General features: G+C 41.0%; 1 protein-coding gene across 3 annotated transcripts in view; it reads right to left on the bottom strand.

Moving 5' to 3' along the window:
- The window catches only part of PDE8B (phosphodiesterase 8B), a 286354-nt gene that overhangs the window by 97447 nt on the left and 176314 nt on the right, over nucleotides 1–12593 (bottom strand). The window lies entirely within an intron of this gene.

The raw sequence follows: 12593 nt of genomic DNA, 5'->3' as shown, positions 1-12593 counted from the left end.
ACGAGAAGCGGTTAAAGGTCAGGGCAGGGTGCTGTGTGCCTCGCAGGAACGCTTGTTGGGACACAGAGGAAACGTGCCCTGGGCGAGCACTCTCCGATGGGGGTGCTGACCCGACCCCCAAGCCCCAAATGCCCCCGGAATAGGTGCTTCCCTCCTGAGCAGCAATGCATTAATTCAACTGCCATCCCAGCACCCCGGGCCCTCTGGGAAATCGGAAGACATTCTTCAGCAGAAAAAGAGCAAGAAGCTTTTATCTGCTAGTGCCAGCCTCCAGTGGGCCTTATTCATCACGTACCACCCATGAAATAAGAAAAAACTCAGAAAAAAAGAATAAAAATTAACTAGAACTCCATTCAACAGATTGTGGCTTCTATTAGTCACCTCTCTACAAAGAAGCAATTCGATCTCTCGCATCTAGATATTATTAATAGATAATTGCCACTGTCTATTAACCAATGCTCTAGCTTGGGGCCGCTTCTAGTCTAACTGAAGAATAAATTAAGTTAAAAGCCTTGGGCAGCGGCTTCCCTGGTGGTGCAGTGGTTGAGAGTCCGCCTGCCGATGCAGGGGGCACGGGTTCGTGCCCCAGTCCAGGAAGATCCCACATGCCACGGAGCGGCTGGGCCCGTGAGCCATGGCCGCTGAGCCTGCGCGTCTGGAGCCTGTGCTCCGCAACGGGAGAGGCCACAACAGTGAGAGGCCCGCGTACCGCAAAAACCTCCCTGCCCCGGCCCCCCAGCTTGGTACATGCTGGGACCAGCAGACTCAGATGTTTCTTTCCAAAATTCTGCCCAGGGCCCTGGAATTTAGAGCTATCACCTTGGCTGGTTCCTGGCTGCTATCCCCACCCTCCAATTTCTTCTCAAAGAACAGAGTCACCAGATGAGCAGCTGAGTGGAGGGGACAAGTGACGAAGAATATGGGGAAAACATGAGCGCACTGTATCTAGGTCACAGATTTCTTTGGGCATAATTGATATCCATCTGCTGTTTCAGAAACGGTCTTGCAAACTGTAATCACGCTTGCCCTCCACGGGGATGACAGCAGTGAGGAACCGAGCGATGCAGGGACATCTGGGGAGCTACTCTCTGGCGAACACAGCTGCTGCTAGTACAATTACCCCTGGGAAGTGGACGAGTCGGGAAGTTGCTCTGGGGCCCTTGGCACCAGGCCTTATGGAGGTCGCTGAAGAGGAGGAGGCGGTGACACTGTCTTCACTGATCTCCTACCACTTCACGTGGTGGTCACTGTCCTCCCTGGGCTGGGCAGCAGGACCCCTGCTCACGAGTTCAGCCCCACAGCCCCCTGGCCCAGCCCTGCACGCAGCTGAGCAGTGCGTGCTTGTCTCCCACGTGTGGGCATCCTCCCAGTTGCTCTCTGCTTAGAAAGCCCTTCCCCATCTGCTGGTCACGTCAACTCCAATTTTTCCCTCCCCTCCTCCAGCAAGCTGTCCTTGAGCCCCTGCCCAGTCTGAGTTTGTGCCACTCCTACAACTCCCACTCTCTCCGGTGCAGGCTTCTGGTGACTTATTACGCTGAATCTATATTTTTCTCTCTCTCTCTCCCCCACGAGACACGAAAATCCTCAAGGGCAAAGGCTACTTTGGATTTATCTTTGGATACTCAGAACTGTTTAGTAAATATCTGAGGAATGGATAATTTGAGAATGTATTATTTTCCTTATTTGTTGGCTAAATTCTCATACATTTTCACATGTGTTTATTCTGCTTTTGCTACTAGGTTGCAAATATGGGTAGAAATCATAGCTCTACTTTCATGCCCGGTGACCTCACAATGCAGCAGATACTCTAGGACATGGATTATGGAGCCAAGGCACCCAAGTTCAAATCCTGGCTCTGCCCATTACTAGCTACATGACTTGTGGGCAGGTTGCTTACCTTCCCTGGTCCTCAATTTTCTCATGTGTAAAATGACTACGACAGTAGTACCTGGTTCATAGAATTGTTTTAACAAATAAATGAGTATGTATAAAATGTTTAGTACTGGGACTTCCCTGGTGGCACAGTGGTTAAGAATCCACCTGCCGGGAGACCATCAAGATGGCAGAAGAGTAAGACGTGGAGATCACCTTCCTCCCCACAGATACATCAGATATATCTACATGTGGAACAACTCCTACAGAACACCTACTGAACGCTGGCAGAAGACTTTAGACCTCCCAAAAGGCAAGAAACTCCCCACGTACCTGGGTAGGGCAAAAGAAAAAAGAAAAAACAGAGACAAAAGAATAGGGACGGGACCTGCACCAGTGGGAGGAAGCTGTGAAGGAAAGGTTTCCACACACTAGGAAGCCCCTTCACTGGTGGAGACAGGGAGTGGCGGGCGGGGGGGAAGCTTTGGAGCCACAGAGGGGAGCACAGCAACAGGGGTGCAGAGGGCAAAGCTGAGAGATTCCCACACAGAGGATCGGTGCCGACCAGCACTCACCAGCCCAAGAGGCTTGTCTGCTCAGCCACTGGGGAGGGCGGAGGCGGGGAGCTGAGGCTTTTAAGTTTCATTAGATCCCATTTGTTTATTTTTATTTCCATTACTCTAGGAGGTGGATCAAAAAAGATCTTGCTGTGATTCATGTCAAAGAGTGTTCTGCCTATGTTTTCCTCTAAGAGTTTTATAGTGTCCAGTCTTACATTTAGGTCTTGAATCCATTTTGAGTTTATTTTTGTGTATGGTGTTAGGGAGTGTTCTAATTGCATTCTTTTACATGTAGCTGTCCAGTTTTCCCAGCACCACTTATGGAAGAGACTATGTTTTATCCATTGTATACCCTTGCCTCCTTTCTCATACATTAGTTGACCATAGGTGCGTGGGTTTATCTCTGGGCTTTCTATCTTGTTCCATTGATCTGTGTTTCTGTTTTTGTGCCAGTACCATACTGTCTTGATTACTCTGTAGTAATAGTCTGAAGTCAGGGAATCTGATTCTTCCAGCTCCGTTTTTTTCCCTCAAGACTGCTTTGGCTATTCGGGGTCTTCTGTGTCTCCATACAAATTTTAAGGCTTTTTGTTCTAGTTCCATAAAAAATGCCATTGGTAATTTGACGGGGATTGCATTGAATCTGTAGATTGCTTTGGGTACTGTAGTCATTTTCACAATATTGATTCTTCCAATCCAAGAACGTGGTATATCTCTCCATCTCGTGGTATCATCTTTAATTTCTTTCATCAGTGTCTTATATTTTTCTGCATACAGGACTTTTGTCTCCCTAGGTAGGTTTATTCCTAGGTATTTTATTCCTTTTGTTGCAATGGTAAATAGGAGTGTTTCCTTAATTTCTCTTTCAGATTTTTCATCATTAGTGTATAGGATTGCAAGAGATTTCTGTGCATTAATTTTGTATCCTGCAACTTTACCAAATTCATTGAGTAGCTCTAGTAGTTTTCTGGTGGCATTTTTAGGATTCTCTATGTAGAGCATCATGTCATCTGAAAACAGTGACAGTTTTACTTCTTCTTTTCTGATTTGTACTCCTTTTATTTTTTTTTCTTCTCTGACTGCCATGGCTAGGACTTCCAAAACTATGTTGAATAATAGTGGTGAGAGTGGACATCCTTGTCTTGTTCCTGATCTTAGGGGAAATGCTTTCAGTCTTTCACCATTGAGAATGATGTTTCCTGTGGGTTTGTCGTATATGGCCTTTATTATGTTGAGGTAGGTTCCCTCTATACCCACTTTCTGGAGAGTTTTTATCATAAATTGGTGTTGAATTTTCTCAAAAGGCTTTTCTGCGTCTATTGAGATGATCATATGGTTGTTATTCAATTTGTTAACAGGGTTTATCACATTGATTCACTTGCATATATTGAAGAATCCTTGCATCCCTGGGATAAATCCCACTTGCTCATGGTGTATGATCCCTTTAATGTGCTGTTGGATTCTGTTTGCCAGTATTTGGTTGAGGATTATTGCATCTATATTCATCAGTGATATTGGTCTGCAATTTTCTTTTTTTATAGTATCTTTGTCTGCTTTGGGTATCATGGTGATGGTGTCCTCATAGAATCAGTTTGGGAGTGCTTCCTCCTCTGCAGTTTTTTGGAAAAGTTTGAGAAGGATGGGTGTTAGCTCTTCTCAAAATGTTTGATAGAATCCTCCTGTGAAGCCATCTGGTCCTGGACTTTTGTTTGTTGGAAGATTTTTAATCACAGTTTCAATTTCATTACTTGTGATTGCTCTGTTCACATTTTCTATTTCTTCCTGGTTCAGTCTTGGAAGGTTACACCTTTCTAAGAATTTGTCCATTTATTACAGCTTGTCCATTTTATTGGCATAGATTTGCTTGTAGTACTCTCTTAGGATGCTTTGTATTTCTGCAGTGTCAGTTGTTACTTCTCCTTTTTCATTTCTAATTCTATTGATTTGAGTCTTCTCCCTTTTTTTCATGATGAGTCTGGCTAATGGTTTATCAATTTTGTTTATCTTCTCAAAGAACCAGCTTTTGGTTTTATTGATCTTTGCTATTGTTTTCTTTGTTTCTATTTCATTTATTTCTGCTCTGATCTTTATGATTTCTTTCCTTTTGCTAACTTTGGGTTTTGTTTGTTCTTCTTTCTCTAGTTCCTTTAGGTGTCAGGTTAGATTGTTTATTTGAGATTTTTCTTGTTTCTTGAGGTAGGCTTATATAGCTATAAACTTCCCTCTTAGAACTGCTTTTGCTGCATTCCATAGGTTTTGGATCGTTGTGTTTTCACTGTCATTTGTTTCTAGGTATTTTTTGATTTCCTCTTTGATTTCCTCAGTAATCTCTTGGTTATTTAGTAACGTATTGTTTAGCCTCCATGTGTTTCTGTTTTTTACGTTTTTTCCCCTGTAATTCATTTCTAATCTCACAGCGTTGTGGTCAGAAAAGATGCTTGATATGATTTCAATTTTCTTAAATTTACTGAGGCTTGATTTGTGACCCAAGATGTGATCTGTTCTGGAGAATGTTCTCTGCACACTTGAGAAGAAAGTGCAATCTGCTGTTTTTGGATGGAATGTCCTATAAATACCAATTAAATCTATTCTGTCATTTAAAGCTTGTGTTTCCTTATTTATTTTCATTTTGGAAGATCAGTCCATTGGTGTCAGTGAGGTGTTAAAGTCCCCCACTATTATTGTGTCACTGTCGATTTCCTCCTTCCTGTTAGCAGTTGCCTTATGTATTGAGGTGCTACTATTTTGGGTGCATATATATTTATAATTGTTATATCTTCTTCTTGGATTGATCCCTTGATCATTATGTACTGTCCTTCCTTGTCTCTTGTAACATTCTTTATTTTAAAGTCTATTTTATCTGATATGAGTATAGCTACTCCAGCTTTCTTTTGGTTTCCATTTGCATGGAATACCTTTTTCCATCCCCTCACTTTCAGTCTGTATGTGTCCCTAGTTCTGAAGTGGGTCTCTTGTAGACAGCATATAGATGGGTCTTGTTTTTGTATCCATTCAGCAAGCATGTGTCTTTTGGTTGGAGGATTTAAGCCATTCACGTTTAAGGTAATTATCGATATGTATGTTCCTGTGACCATTTTCTTAATTGTTTTGGGTTTGTTTTTGTAGGTCCTTTTCTTCTCTTGTGTTTCCCACTTAGAGAAGTTCCTTTAGCATTTGCTGTAGAGCTGGTTTGGTGGTGCTGAATTCTCTTAGCTTTTGCTTATCTGTAAAGCTTTTGATTTCTCCATCGAATCTGAATGAGATCCTTACCTGGTAGAGTAATCTTGGTTGTAGGTTCTTCCCTTTCATCACTTTAAGTATATCATGCCACTCCCTCTGGCTTGTAGAGTTTCTGCTGAGATATCAGCTGTTAACCTTATGGGAGTTCCCTTGTATGTTATTTGTCATTTTTCCCTTGCTGCTTTCAATAATATTTCTTTGTCTTTAATTTTTGCCAATTTGATTTCTATGTGTCTTGGCGTGTTTCTCCTTGAGTTTATCCTGTATGGGACTCTCTGTGCTTCCTGGACTTGGGTGGCTATTTCCTTTCCCATGTTAGGGAAGTTTTCGACTATAATCTCTTCAAATATTTTCTTGGGTCCTTTCTCTCTCTTGTCTCCTTCTGGGACCCCTATAACATGAATGTTGTTGCGTTTAATGTTGTCCCAGAGGTCTCTTAGGCTGTCTTCATTTCTTTTCATTCTTTTTTCTTTATTCTGTTCTGCAGCAGTGAATTCCACCATTCTGTCTTCCAGGTCACTTATCTGTTCTTCTGCCTCAGTTATTCTACTGATTCCTTCTAGTGTATTTTTCATTTCAGTTATTGTATTGTTTATCTCTGTTTGTTTGTTCTTTAATTCTTGTAGGTCTTTCTTAAACATTTCTTGCATCTTCTCGATCTTTGCCTCCATTGTTTTTTTGAGGTCCTGGATCATCTTCACTATCATTATTCTGAATTCTTTTTCTGGAAGGTTGCCTATCTCCACTTCATTTAATTGTTTTTCTGCAGTTTTATCTTGTTCCTTCATCTGGTACGTAACCCTCTGCCATTTCATCTTGTCTGTCTTTCTGTGAGTATGGTTTTTGTTCCACAGGCTGCAGGATTGTAGTTCTTCTTGCTTCTGCTGTCTTCCCTCTGGTGGATGAGGCCATCTAGGAGGCCAGTGTAAGTTTCCTGATGGGAGGGACTGGTGGTGGGCAGAGCAGACTGTTGCTCTGGTGGGCAGAGCTCAGTAAAACTTTAATCCGCTTGACTGTTGATGGGTGGGGCTGGGTTCCCTCCCTGTTGGTTGTTTGGCCTGAGGCAACCCAATACTGGAGCCTACCTGGGCTCTTTGGTGGGGCTAATGACAGACTCTGGGAGGGCTCTCACCAAGGAGTACTTCCCAGAACTTCTGCTGCCAGTGTCCTTGTCCCCACGGTGAGCCACAGCCACCCCTCCCCTGCCTCTTCAGGAGACCCTCCAACACTAGCAGGTAGGTCTGCTTCGGTCTCCCCTGGTGTCACTGTTCCTTCCCCTGGGTCCTGATGTGCACACTACTTTGTGTGTGCCCTCCAAGCGTGGAGTCTCTGTTTCCCCCAGTCCCGTCGAAGTCCTGCAATCAATTCCCACTAGGCTTCAAAGTCTGATTCTCTAGGAATTCCTCCTCCCATTGCCGGACCCCCAGGTTGGGAAGCCTGACGTGGGGCTCAGAACCTTCACTCCAGTGGGTGGACTTCTGTGGTATAAGTGTTCTCCAGTCTGTGAGTCACCCACCCAGCAGTTATGGGATTTGATTTTGCTGTGATTGCGACCCTCCTACCTTCTCATTGTGGCTTCTCCTTTGTCTTTCGATGTGGGGTATCTTTTTTAGTGAGTTCCAGTGTCTTCCTGTCGATGATTGTCCAGCAGCTAGTTGTGATTCTGGTGTTCTCACAAGTTGGAGTGAGAGCACATCCTTCTACGCTGCCATCTTCTTTTTCATTTATTTCTGATTTGATCTTTATGATTTCTTTCCTTCTGCTAACTTTGGGTTTTTTCTTCCTCTTTCTCCAGTTGCTTTAGGTGTAAGAAAGCACCTAAAGTTTATTTGAGTTCCTCTTGTTTATTTGAGTTCCTCCTCTCTTTGGGAGAAACGATATATACGTTTTTCTCCTTTTGCTCTTTTTATGAGTGTGTATGTATATGTTTCTGTGTGTGATTTTGTCTGTATAGCTTTGCTTTTACCATTTGTCCTAGGGTTCTCTCTGTCCGTTTTTCTTTTTTTTTTAGTATAATTTTTAGTGCTTGTTATCATTGGTGAATTTGTTTTTTTGGTTTGGTTGTGCTCTTCATTACTTCTTTCTTTTTTTTTTTTTTTTACTACTTTAAAACTCTTTTTTATTTTTAATAATTATTTTAATAACTTTATTTAATTAATTAATCTATTTATTTATTTATTTATCCTTTTATTTGGAGCCGTCTGGATGACAGGGTCTTGGTACTCCAGCCGGGTGTCAGGCCTGTGCCTTGAAGGTGGGAGAGCCGAGTTCAGGTCCACCAGAGGCCTACCAGCTCGACTTAATATTAAATGGAGAAAATCTCCCAGAGATCTCCATGTCAATGCTAAGACCCAGATCCACTCAACAACCAGCAAGCTACAGTGCTGGACACCCTACGCCAAACAATTAGGAGGACAGGAAAACTACCCCACCCACTAGCAGAAAGGCTGTCTAAAGTCATAACAAGGTCACAGACACTCCAAAACACACCACTGGACGTGGACCTGCCCACCAGAAAGACAAGATCCAGCCTCATCCATCAGAACACAGGCACTAGTTCCTTCCACCAGGACGCCTACAGAACCCACTGAAAAAACCTCACCCACTGGGGGCAGACACCGAAAACAACGGGAACTACAAACCTACAGCCTGCAAAATGGAGACTCCAAACACAGTAAATTAAGCAAAATGAGAAGACAGAGAAAAACACAGCAGACGAAGGAGCAACGTAAAAACCTACCAGATCAAACAAATGAAGAAGAAATAGGCAGTCTACCTGAAAAAGAATTCAGAGTAATGATTGTAAAGATGATTCAAAATCTTGGAAATAGAATGGAAAAATACAAGAAACATTTAACAAGGACGTAGAAGAACTAAAGAGCAAACAAACAATGATGAACAACACAATAAATGAAATTAAAAATTCTCTAAAAGGAATAAATAGCAGAATAACCAGGGCAGAAGAACGGATAAGTGACCTAGAGGATAAAACAGTGGAAATAACTACCACAGAGCAGAATAAAGAAAAAAGAATGAAAAGAATTGAGGAAAGCCTCAGAGACCTCTGGGACAACATTAAATGCACCAACATTCGAATTATAGGGGTCTCAGAAGAAGAAGAGAAAAAGAAAGGGACTGAGAAAATATTTGAATAGATTATAGTTGAAAACTTCCCTATTATGGGAAAGGAAATAGTTAATCAAGTCCAGGAAGCACAGAGAGTCCCATACAGGATAAATCCAAGGAGAAACACAGCAATACACACATTAATCAAACTATCAAAAATTAAATACAAAGAAAAAATATTAAAAGCAGCAAGGGAAAAACAACAAATAACATACAAGGGAATCACCATAAGGTTAACAGCTGATCTTTCAGCAGAAACTCTGCAAGCCAGAAGGGAGTGGCAGGACATATTTAAAGTGATGAAAGGGAAATACTTACAACCAAGATTACTCTACCCAGCAAGGATTTCATTCAGATTCGAGAGAGAAATTAAAATGTTTAGAGACAAGCAAAAGCTAAGAGAATTCAGCACCACCAAACCAGCTTTACAGCAAATGCTAAAGGAGGTTCTCTAGTCAGGAAACACAAGGAAAGGAAAAGACCTACAAAAACAAACCCAGGACTTCCCTGGTGGCGCAGTAGTTGAGAGTCTGCCTGCCAATGCAGGGGACACGGCTTCGTGCCCCAGTCTGGGAGGATCCCACATTCCACGGAGCGGCTGGGCCCGTGAGCCGTGGCCACTGGACCTGCACGTCTGGAGCCTGTGCTCCACAATGGGAGAGGCCGCGGCAGTGAGAGGCCCGCGTACCGCATAAAAAAACAAAAACAATTAAGAAAATGGTAATAGGAACATAGATATCGGTAATTACCTTAAATGTAAATGGATTAAATGCTCCAACCAAAAGACACAGACTGGCTGAATGGGTACAAAAACAAGACCCATATATATGCTGTCTACAAGAGACCCACTTCAGACATAGGGACACATACAGACTGAAAGTGAGGGGATGGAAAAGGATATTCCATGCAAATGGAAATCAAAAGAAAGCTGGAGTAGCAATTCTCATATCAGACAAAATAGAAATTAAAACAAAGACTATTACAAGAGACAAAGAAGGACATTACATAATGAGTGAGGGATCAATCCTAGATTAAGATATAACAATTGTAAATATTTATGCACCCAACAGAGGAGCACCTCAATACATAAGGAAAATGCTAAAAGCCATAAAAGGGGAAATCGACAGTAACACAATCATAGTAGGGGACTTTAATACCCCACTTTCACCAATGGACAGATCACCCAAAAAGAAAATAAATAAGGAAACACAAGCTTTAAATGATACATTAAACAAGATGGACTTAATGACATTTATAGGACATTCCATCTAAAAAGAACAGAATACACTTTCTTCTCAACTGCTCATGGAACATTCTCCAGGATAGATCATATCTTGGGTCACAAATCAAGCCTTGGTAAATTTAAGAAAATTGAAAACATATCAAGTATCTTTTCCAACCACAATGCTATGAGACTAGATATCAATTACAGGAAAATATCTGTAAAAAATACAAACACATCGAGGCTAAACAATACACTACTTAATAATCAAGAGGTCACTGAAGAAATCAAAGAGGAAATCAAAAAATACCTAGAAACAAATGACAACACAAACATGACGACCCAAAACCTATGGGATGCATCAAAAGCAGTTCTAACAGGGAAGTTTATCGCAATACTTCCTACCCTATGAAACAAGAAACATCTCAAATAAACAATCTAACCTTACACCGAAAGCAACTGGAGAAAGAAGAACCAAAAAACCCCAAAGTTAGCAGAGGGAAAGAAATCATAAAGATTGGATCAGAAATAAATGAAAAAGAAATGAAGGAAGAAATAGCAAAGATCAATGAAACGAAAAGCTGGTTCTTTGAGAAGATAAACAAAATTGATAAACCATTAACCAGACTCATCAAGAAAAAAAGGGAGAAGACTCAAATCAATAGAATTAGAAATGAAAAAGGAAGTAACAACTGACACTGCAGAAATACAAAGGACCACAAGAGATTACTACAAGCAACTATATGCCAATAAAATGGACAACATGGAAGAAACTGTCAAATACTTAGGAAAGCAAAGCCTTCCGTGACTGAACCAGGAAGAAATAGAAAATATAAGCAGATCAATCACAAGCACTGAAATTGAGACTGTGATTAAAAATCTTCCAACAAACAAAAGCCCAGGACCAGAGGGCTTCACAGGCGAATTCTATCAAACATTTAGAGAAGAGCTAACACCTATCCTTCTCAAACTCTTCCAAAGTATAGCAGAGGGAGGAACACTGCCAAACTCATTCGACAAGGCTGCCATCACCGCGATACCAAAACCAGACAAAGATGTCACAAAGAAAGAAAACTATAGGACAATATCACTGATGAACACAGATGCAAAATCCTCAACAAAATAGTAGCAAACAGAATCCAACAGCACATTAAAAGGATCATACACCATGATCCAGTGGGGTTTATCGCAGGAATGCAAGGATTCTTCAATATACACAAATCAATCAATGTGATACACCATATTAACAAATTGAAGGAGAAAAACCATATGATCATCTCAACAGATGCAGCGAAAGCTTTTGAGAAAATTCAACACCAATTTATGATTAAAAACCATCCAGAAAGTAGGCATAGAGGGAACTTACCTCAACATCATAAAGCTCATATATGACAAACCCACAGCCAACGTTGTCCTCAATGGTGAAAAACTGAAACCATTTCCACTAAGATCAGGAACAAGACAAGGTTGCCCACGCTCACCACTATAATTCAACATTGTTTTGGAAGTGTTAGCCACAGCAATCAGAGAAGAAAAGGAAATAAAAGGAACCCAAATCAGAAAGGAAGAAGTAAAGCTATCACTGCTTGTAGATGACATGATACTATATAGAGAATATCCGAAAGATGCTACCAGAAAACTACTAGAGCTAATCAATGAATTTGGTAATGTAGCAAGGTACAAAATTAATGCACAGAAATCTCTTGCATTCCTATACACTAATGATGAAAAATCTGAAAAGAGAAATTAAGGAAACACTCCCATTTACTATTGCAACTAAAAGAATAAAATATCTTGGAATAAACCTACCAAAGGAGACAAAAGCCCTGTATGCAGAAAACTATAAGACACTGATGAAAGAAATTAAAGATGATACCACGAGATGGAGAGATATGCCATGTTCTTGGATTGGAAGAATCAACATTGTGAAAATGACTATACTACCCAAAGCAATCTACAGATTCAATGCAATTCCTATCGAAGTACCACTGGCATTTTTCACAGAACTGGAACAAAAAATTTCACAATTTGTATGGAAACACAAAAGACCCCGAATAGCCAAAGCAATCTTGAGAAAGAAAAATGGAGCTGGAGGAATCAGGCTCCCGGACTTCAGACTACACTACAGAGCTACAGTAATTAAGACAGTATGGTACTGCCACAAGAAGAGAAATACAGATCAATGGAACAGGATAGAAAGCCCAGAGAAAAAACCCATGCACATATGGTCACCTTATTTTTGATAAAGGAGGGAACAATATACAATGGAGAAAAGACAGCCTCTTCACTGAGTGGTGCTGGGAAAACTGGACAGCTACATGTAAAAGAATGAAATTAGAACTCCCTAACACCATACACAAAAATAAACTCAAAATGGATTAAAGACCTACATGTAAGGCCAGACACCATCAAACTCTTAGAGGAAAACATAGGAAGAACACTCTATGACATAAATCACAGCAAAATCCTTTTTGACCTACCTCCTAGAGAAGTGGAAATAAAAACAAAAATTAAAAAATGGGACCTAATGAAACTTAAAAGCTTTTTAGAGCAAAGAAAACCATAAACAAGAT

This window comes from Pseudorca crassidens, chromosome 3, assembly GCF_039906515.1.
Source record: "Pseudorca crassidens isolate mPseCra1 chromosome 3, mPseCra1.hap1, whole genome shotgun sequence".
Taxonomy (NCBI): Eukaryota; Metazoa; Chordata; class Mammalia; order Artiodactyla; family Delphinidae; genus Pseudorca; species Pseudorca crassidens.
Note: the sequence above shows the minus strand (reverse complement) of the source record. Positions and strands in the feature narration are given on the sequence as shown.